At 42.7% G+C, this 8536-nt stretch overlaps 1 pseudogene; it reads right to left on the bottom strand.

Annotated features, from left to right (window-relative positions):
- Window positions 1-246: 246 nt before the first annotated feature.
- On the bottom strand, window positions 247-976 carry LOC103727275 (annotated as a pseudogene).
- Window positions 977-8536: the final 7560 nt, after the last annotated feature.

The following is an 8536-nucleotide window of genomic DNA, read 5'->3' as shown; positions in this document are numbered from 1 at the left end:
AGCAGAAACTCATTAGTTTAATGCAATTCACTTATTTTTGTTTGTGTTGCGCATACATTTAGAATCTTGTCCTTTTTTCTGAGTTTTATTTCTTGAAAACTCTGGCTATAGTGTTAGAACAATAACCAATTTCCAAAAGACCACAGTGTGGGATTGAACTCCACAGTCATATTACATTTTGTCATCTAAAACAAACATCTCATACTCACACTAAAATCCAATGCTCATCTTTAAAGTATTTCAGTTTTAAATTCTAAGTCCTAAAGTAGCGCTCGCATCACATTCTAAACTGGTTTGAGGATACTGCTGAGAAGCTAAACAGTCCACATGTGATTGATTCCTTCTTCTGCTTTATACAGGGCAAATGCCTTATGTGCCCCTGTTATGAAGACCATCACCACTCTAGCACCCATCACCATCCCACACTAACAGTCAGAGCCATAGTTGGCACTTTTGCTAAATCTCTGTCAAAATATTTAGCATTTGCCAAAATGGTGTCCATTGCTAAAGTCTATTCTTTTTCTTGATACTAAACTGAGCTCTGGGTCCTTGAAAGCGATACACCATCTGGGCCTATTCCTCCAACAAAAAGATCTATTCCTCCGGCTTCTTTTCATTTCAAATGAATCACATTCTGCCTGTAAATATGTAGTGTCCCCATAAAGGATATGAGATATGAGCATTATTACCATCTATGTCCATGTGTTTGAACAACTTATTCTACATATAAGAACAGTAGCTTTCAGGATGATTCCTCCGAAGCCCTATGTATTTATTCATCCATATTGAAAGTCTTCACATATTTAAAGGAAAGGTTTCTGCTCTTGTGATACTCTATTAGATTTTATAGGTATACTCCCTGTTAGTAAGCCCAATGTAAAATATCTGTCCTGTCCAGATTTGAACTGAACGATAAGATTGCAGATGTATTTGCATGACTAGTCAAGTCATGTTTATCAAGAATTACAAGCCTCATTATTTGTGATGTACAGCTTTCAACACAAGATGTTCAAACTGGTGGACCTACAGGCTCTTCTGAACTCAAGGTCTTGTCTTTTAAAAATGCCCTTGCCAAACAGATGCAATATAACAGTTCCCTGATTTTTTTTATAGTGGTTTCACAGTTTAAAGTCTGACATTTAGGTTTTTAGTCCATTCTAAATTAATTTTTTATAACTGATAAATGACAAGACTCATTTCTTTCTTTTACCTGTGGATATTTAATTTTTCCAATACCATTCATTGAAAAAACTATCATTTTCCCATTTTGTGTTCTTGGTGTCTTTCTGGAAAACTAGCTGTCTATGATTACATGGATTTATTTCTAGGCCTTCTATTATGTTCCATTGGTCTATGAGTCTGTTCATATCCATAGTGTTATGATGTATTATGAAGTCAGATAGTATGATACTTCTGGCTTTAGCTCAAGGTTGTTTGACTATTTGGGGAACTTTTGTAGTTCCAAACAAATTTTACATTTACTTTTTCTATTTATATGAAGAATGTCACTAGAATTCTATTAGGAATTGCATTGGGTAGTTAGTAATGGACACTTTTTAACAAGATTGATTCTTTCAATTCATGAGTAAAGGCTAGTAAAGAATTTTAAACTAAACCTCAAACATTGTACCATGTTATTAAAAAATACTCTGGTGTCTACAGATAAAAGTTGAGGACAAACTGAGTACCTTAACCAGGCTGCAATGTGTCCGGGTATTTACACTTTTGACCTATTTAATCCTGTAAAGCTTAATTCACAAAGACTTTTTAAAATATTTTATTTATAATTTTTATTTTGTGTGTATGAGTGTTACCTGCATGTAGGTAGTTGTATCCATGTTGCGCAATGCCTATGGAGATCAGAAGAGGGTGTCAGGTCCCCTGGAACTGGAATTACAGCCAGTTGTTAGCTGGCATGCAGGTGTTGTGAGTCAAATCTGGGTCCACTGCAAGAGTAGCCAGCGTTCTTAACTACTAAGCCATCTCTCCAGCCCTTCGCAAAAATTTTTTTTCAATCTTTTTGAGACAGGGTCTCCCCATGGCCCCAGCTGGTCTGGAACTCACTATGTAAACCAAGCTGGCCTTGAACTCACAAAGGTCTGCCTGCCTCTGCCTCCCAAGTACTAGGATTAAAGGTGTATGCCACCACACCTGGCTACAAAGAATTGTTTTAAAGAGCAATTCGGGGGCTGTGGAGATGGTTCAGAGGGTTAAATGTGTGCTACAAAAGCAAGACGAGAGTTTGGATCCTCGGCACCCATGTGAAAAACCAGACATGGTAAAATGCACCTGAAACCTCAGTGCTGGAAGGTGGACACAGGAAGGTCCTGGGGGCTCACTGGCGAATCAGTCTGTCAATTGTTGATCATCAAGTTCAGTTAGAGACCCTCTCTCAAAAGAATAAGGGGGCTGGAGATAAAAGAGGGTGCCAGACATCAAACTCTGGCTTCTACACATGCTCTCAATGTACACACACATACACACACACACACACACACACACACACACCAAGAAGTTCATACTATTTCTCCATCTTGGTGACTGTTAATGCAAAGAACTACAGAGCTTTGCTTTCTCTTCCTCACCAGCACCCACCCACATCCCTTGTCTTGTTTCTTATCATTTACCATTTGCATGTACTCAGCCCTACATACCATAAAAACTGGCAGATACTACTTAAGCAACTCATAGTTTTGACAAAGTGTCATTACATCAAGTTTGCCATTCATAATGAGTCAGTGAACAACTGCATTTCAAACCAAGACCATGGATTTTGTTTATGGGGAGATCGTAGGAGAGTCCTGTCTTTAGAAAACACTGCACATCCTAAGGGCTTTATGATGTGCTGCCCAGGGTTCTGACTCAATTTCGTGCTCACCCCAAGCCCTGACCACACACATATTTGGGCTGGAGAAGCTGAGGCTGGAAAACACCAGCGCTTAAAGAGCCAACAGCACCATGAGGGTGAGAAGAACCTGGACTTGGAGGAGTTAGAGACTGGAGCTTCTTCCCATCAGTCATCACCACAGGATCCAAGCAGTGGCTCCACAGCTCTCTGTGCCTGTTTCCTTTTCTGCAGTAGAGGAATGACTCATCATAGTCGCCCAGCCTATCAAACAACTAAGGCAGAGATGGAGGGAGGCCGATGTGAAAGTGCTTTTCTGTGCCCATGAACTTGACAGTCTGGCAGTGGTTCAGAGCAGGGGTTCATGACCAGGCAGATCTGGATGTAGAACTCCTCCATGTGTGACCTGGGCAGGTAATTTTGTTTTTCCCAACCCCAATTTCAATAGCTTAAAAAAAACAATCGAACCACCAGGCATGGTGGCACACACCTTTAATCCCAGCATTTGGGAGGCAGAGGCAGGCAGATCTCTGTGAGTTCTAGGCCAGTCTGGTCTACATAGTGAGTTCCAGGACAGCTGAGGCTGCAGGGAGACCCTGTCTCAAAAAGACCAAAAAAAAAAGATAAAACCTACATTTTAGGGTTATTTTTAGACTAAAAGGTACATAGACTTACCAAAGAACTCAATGCCTTTCTAGGCTGGAGAACCCCCAAATCAAGAAGCCAGATTAACTGAGGAGTTCTTTTCCTCTGTCCTGACATTAAACTCAACCCACAGCTTCCCATACCTCTCTACTGGGCCCTTGGCTAGAGCGGCTTTCCTGTGGTCTTTAGACTAGACCTCACCCCACTGTGAGGCTAGCACAAGGGGAAGTTGAACTTTCTGGCTGAAGGTTGGGGAATTCTTGTCCTTCTGTAGCCTTCTTGTCTTCCCACAGGCAAATTAAGCAGTCAGCCCAGATGTTGCTTAAAGAAAATAATGATTGTTGCTGTGTGGCAGATAGTAATGAGTTAGGATGCCAAAGTGCGATGACTCATGGGCTCCTAATACCATCACTCTGTCCATCCCCAGGGAGGCCACAGCTGCCTGTCTGGGGGTTTCCCAAATGGGAGGAATGTGGGATGGAGCAGATGCCTCATAATAAGTCTAGATGTAGTTCTTACAAAATTCTGTGGGGTTAGCTGTAAAGAGAGTTACTATCCGTCTTATCTATTCTTGCCTCTGTCATTTTAAAACAACCTCCTACACAGGGGTGATATTTTATATGACTGATGCTCTTAAAATTGGGCTCTGAACAAAGAAAAGCTCGCAGCACACATTCCTGACTACTGCTCAGATTATCATGGAAGCACTTGGAGACTCAGAAAAAAATCCCGTGTTTGGCTTGTAGTATTTCTAAGAACAGCAGAATGAAGGAAAGGGGTGGTGTGGAACCTCCTCCTTGGCCCCCTCCCCCGGACTCCCTAGACCCCTGCCCCTATTTAGGACTAACTGCTCTTTTCGCTTCTGTAAATCGCTTGGCTTGAGGGAACCAGAGGGACAAACTGCACTGTCTCCATTTTGATTGCTGATTCCTCCATTTTCGTGATGTCTCATGGTCATAGACTAGGCAAGCCCGGGCGGGGGCCCAGGCCCGGGCATGTCCAGGGGGCCCAGGCAGGTTTGAGGCCTTATAAGGAATAACCAGGGTCCTCTAGCCCTGAAGATAACAGTCAGCACATTCCACAGCCCTGAAGGCAGCACCCACCAATGAAAGGCCTCCAAGACAGTAACCAATCAATTCAAAAGTGTGTTGGCCCATGCAGGCTCTTTGGACCAATCAAAATATAACTCTGTCATTCCCCTCCTCCCTTTGTCTGAAACCTATGAAAAGCTCCCTCCCCCTGCAATGGGGACTCTCAGACGAACCTACCATGTTAGTTTGGTCTGAGTCGGAGCTTAAGCCCTAATAAAGATTCTTTGTTCTTGCATGCTCTCTGTACTCCGTGGTAATTCTTGGGGATCCATTCTCTGGGCACAACAGTGGTTCTTTACAAATTTCCTGGGAAGTTCCCTGTAAACAAACTTAACACCAGTTAACCCAGCCACCTTCACCTCTTGCAAGATCCCAGCCACAGCCAGGGCCTTGGCCATTGAGATGTAATCCAGATGTGACAGGTTCATTGCTGATGGCATGTGCAATGTAAATGGAAAGAGGCTGAGGGAAATAGGAAGGCCAGGAAGGAAAGGGAGTCACCAAGGTTGTATCTCTTTCCAGCCACAGCAGACATCCACTATTTCCCCAAACCTATCCGACCAAATGATATGTAAGTTCATAAATTATATTATAGCCAGGGGTGGAGGAGTATGACTATAATCTCAGGACTGGCAACGAGAAGGCAGGAGAATTGCAACTATGAGGGCTGGGCTACATTGTGAGTTCTTTGAAATTTTTAATTAAAAAATTTAAAAATGATATGGTATGTCAATAATTATTAGGTACAATAGATGGGACTCCTTGGAGAGGGAGAGGGAGAGGGGGAGAGAGAGAGAGAAACAGACACAAAAAGAAAGAAGGAAAATTCCAGAAGCATTGGATTGAATAAAAGTACAAAAGTCATTTAATTGCAAGATTTCTCAGTGATTAACATACCACTACACTTCATGGCACCTCAAAGATTCGAGAATGGTCTGAAATGCTTCCCAATTATATTTTACTACAATATTCTTTATTCACAGATTAGAGAAGAAATTCTCTAACCTTTTTTTTGTTTTGTTTTAATTTTTATTTTGGGGGTACGGGGACAGGGTCTCACTACGTAGCTCAGGCTGGCCTTGGAGTCCCTGTGAATCCCAAGCTGGGTGTGAATGTACAAGCAGTCATCCCATTTCTGCCTTACACATTCTGGGATTATGGGCACGTGTTATTCCGTTTTTATATTCCATGTGTTCAGAATGCTCCATTAGTGCACAAAGGCAAATGGTTAACAAACATTCAAATATAGAATGAAGGGAACCTCCTCTATGTGGAGGAGTTTGTGTTATGGATCTACCACTTGCTAGCCAGGTGCCTCCACTGTTCCTGTTCCTTTAAAACACACATGGCACTATGAACTTGCCGCCCTCCTGGGCCATGAACTCCAGCTGGCATTATAGTAAGTAGTTTATAACCTATATGAGTTGAATGCCGCACCCCAGCCCATCCATGTGTTAAAATCCTAATACCCAGCACCTCAGAGAGTGACTCTACTTAGAGAGAGGGTCTTTAAAAAGGCAATCAACTAAAGTGGGGACTAACCCATATGATCACTGCTCTTGCAAAAAGAAATTTGGATTCGGAGTCACGCACAGAGCACGGTCATTATGGAGAAACATAGGAAAGACAGGCATCTAGAAGCCAAGGAGAGAATGACCCAGAGTGGACCCTTTCCTGCAGCCCTGGAAGGCACACCCACCCTGCAAACACCTTGCTCTTGCTTACAGCCTCCAGAACTGTGAAACGGTGTGTGCCTGTGGTTCAAACCTCCTTCACCCTTTTCTGAGAGGTTGTGGCGCTTGCCTTTTTCATTGTTGTGATTAAATACCTAACAAAAGCAACTGACGGATGGTTTGTTTCGACTCTGTTGGAGGGGATACAGTTCATTGAGGCTGGGGAGTCTTTGAAGCAGGAGTCTGAGGCAGCTGGTAACATTTTATTGCAAAGGCTGGAAACACCCAGAGGTGAACCCTAGTGCTCCATCCACTTCTTTTTCAGTCCAGGACCCCAGCCCACAGACATGGTAAGACCCATATTCAAAAATGGGTCTTCCCTGCTTAGTTAAAACTTTCAGGAAGCACCCTCCTAGACACACCCAGAGCTGTGTTTCCATGATTCTAAATCCAGTCAAGGATTGACAGTAAAGATAAACCATCACAGCTTTTAACAACTGCACTACTTGCAAGCTAATGGACTATCTTTACCAGGTTAGTTTTCAAACAGTTTATCAAATTCCTTCTGAAAGCATGTTAATTTCCAGGACTATTCCAGGCCCCAGGGACACAAAAGAGATCAACCAACCACAGATAACTTCCCTGCCATTATAGATCTCTGGAGAGGGACACAGGTGTGAAATCAATTAATCACTTGAACATGTAAAATCATAAAAACAAAGAACATGAAAATAAGTCAGAGGAGACAAAGACGCTGAATCATTCTGCCCTAAGGTGTCCAGGAAGCTCCCAAAGGAAGTGGCAGACAAACTAAGAACTGAAGAGTTAGCAGCAGGGATAAAGGGAAAGTATGGCGCGAAAGCAATGCTCCCACCAGAGGGAGCAGCTCCCACCAGAGGGAGCAGCTCCCACCAGAGGGAGCAGCTCCCACCAGAGGGAGCAGCTCCCACCAGAGGGAGCAGCACTTTAAGGATCAGGTTCAAGAGAAAGAGAAGCCCAAAAGATTTGAGGTGGCAGGAGCCAGATCAGCACTCAAACAGATCCTTGGATGCAGTTCAGGTTGGGAATTTTAGATGTTTGTGTTACTGCATGGGACACCCTCGTATGACTTCATATGCCGGAGTGAGCAATTCCACTCCTAGGAATATATCCAAGAGAGCTGAAAACAGTTGACCCCCCCCCCCCCGCAAATGTATGCAAATATTTATAGACAAATGAAAATTTCCCAATGCCCATCAATTGATGAATGGATAAACAAAAAGTATCATATCCATAAGATGGAAAGGTACTCAGCCAAAACAGACACATACCAAGACACAGATACCCTATGAAGCATGCTCAATGAAAAGCTGGCCGTAAAAACACATACTGTACACTCCATTCAAACAAAATGCCCAGAAATGATGAATCTGAACAAACAGAATGTAGACTAGCAAGGGGTCAGGGGGTACGGAATGCAGAGTGACTCCTGAGGGACAGTGTTTCTTTTAGAGATGATGAAAATATTTTGTTTCAATGATGGTGATGGTTATACAACATTGCACATATGCCAAAATCCACTGGCTCATATGCTTCAAAAGAGTGCACTTAATGCTGGGTGAATTATAATCTCAGTCTCAATTAAGAGATTTATGGAGGGGCTGGAGAAGTGGCTCAGCAGTTAAGAGCACTGGCTGCTCTTGCAGAAGACCAGGGTTCAAATCCCAGCACCCACATGGTGGCTAACAACTGTCCATTAACTCCAGTTCTAGGAGATCTGATGCCCTTTTCTTATCCTCCAAGGGCATTGCACAACATGGGTGCACTTACATACACACAGAAAATACACTCATACACATAAAATTTTAAAGAAATTTAAAACTTTTTGAGATGCTCTTGTGTATCTGGCAGCATGTCAGGCTGAACACATGAACCACTGCTCTCAATGAGTGATACAGTCAATGCTCAAAACATCATATACACCCATAAGCTTGCAAGAAATCAAGGCATAGCCAGAGGGCAAAAACAATTCTAAAGGAAGCATGCTGAGTATTAAAGTTTACTCTTTAAAGTAAACTTTAGTTTAAAGTCACTTGCCTAGGCAAACTACTGATTGTTTTCACAGCCTCACAGGGGAGGGAGGACAGATAACAGAGCTCAGCACTCTGCCAAGGTGAGACATCAAAATAGCAAATCCCTCTACCTAGAGTTGGGATTCCCAAGGCACCCAATTTGAGTGTAGGGCTAAATGATCAGGTTGAACCAGAAGTTGCCAGTATTTGACTATTTTTGACTTACTAAAA

This window comes from Nannospalax galili, unplaced genomic scaffold (genome assembly GCF_000622305.1).
Source record: "Nannospalax galili isolate Female #2095 unplaced genomic scaffold, S.galili_v1.0 scaffold369, whole genome shotgun sequence".
In the NCBI taxonomy this organism is placed as follows: Eukaryota; Metazoa; Chordata; class Mammalia; order Rodentia; family Spalacidae; genus Nannospalax; species Nannospalax galili.
The sequence above is the reverse complement of the archived record's forward strand: the minus strand, read 5'-3'. Positions and strand labels throughout refer to the sequence as shown.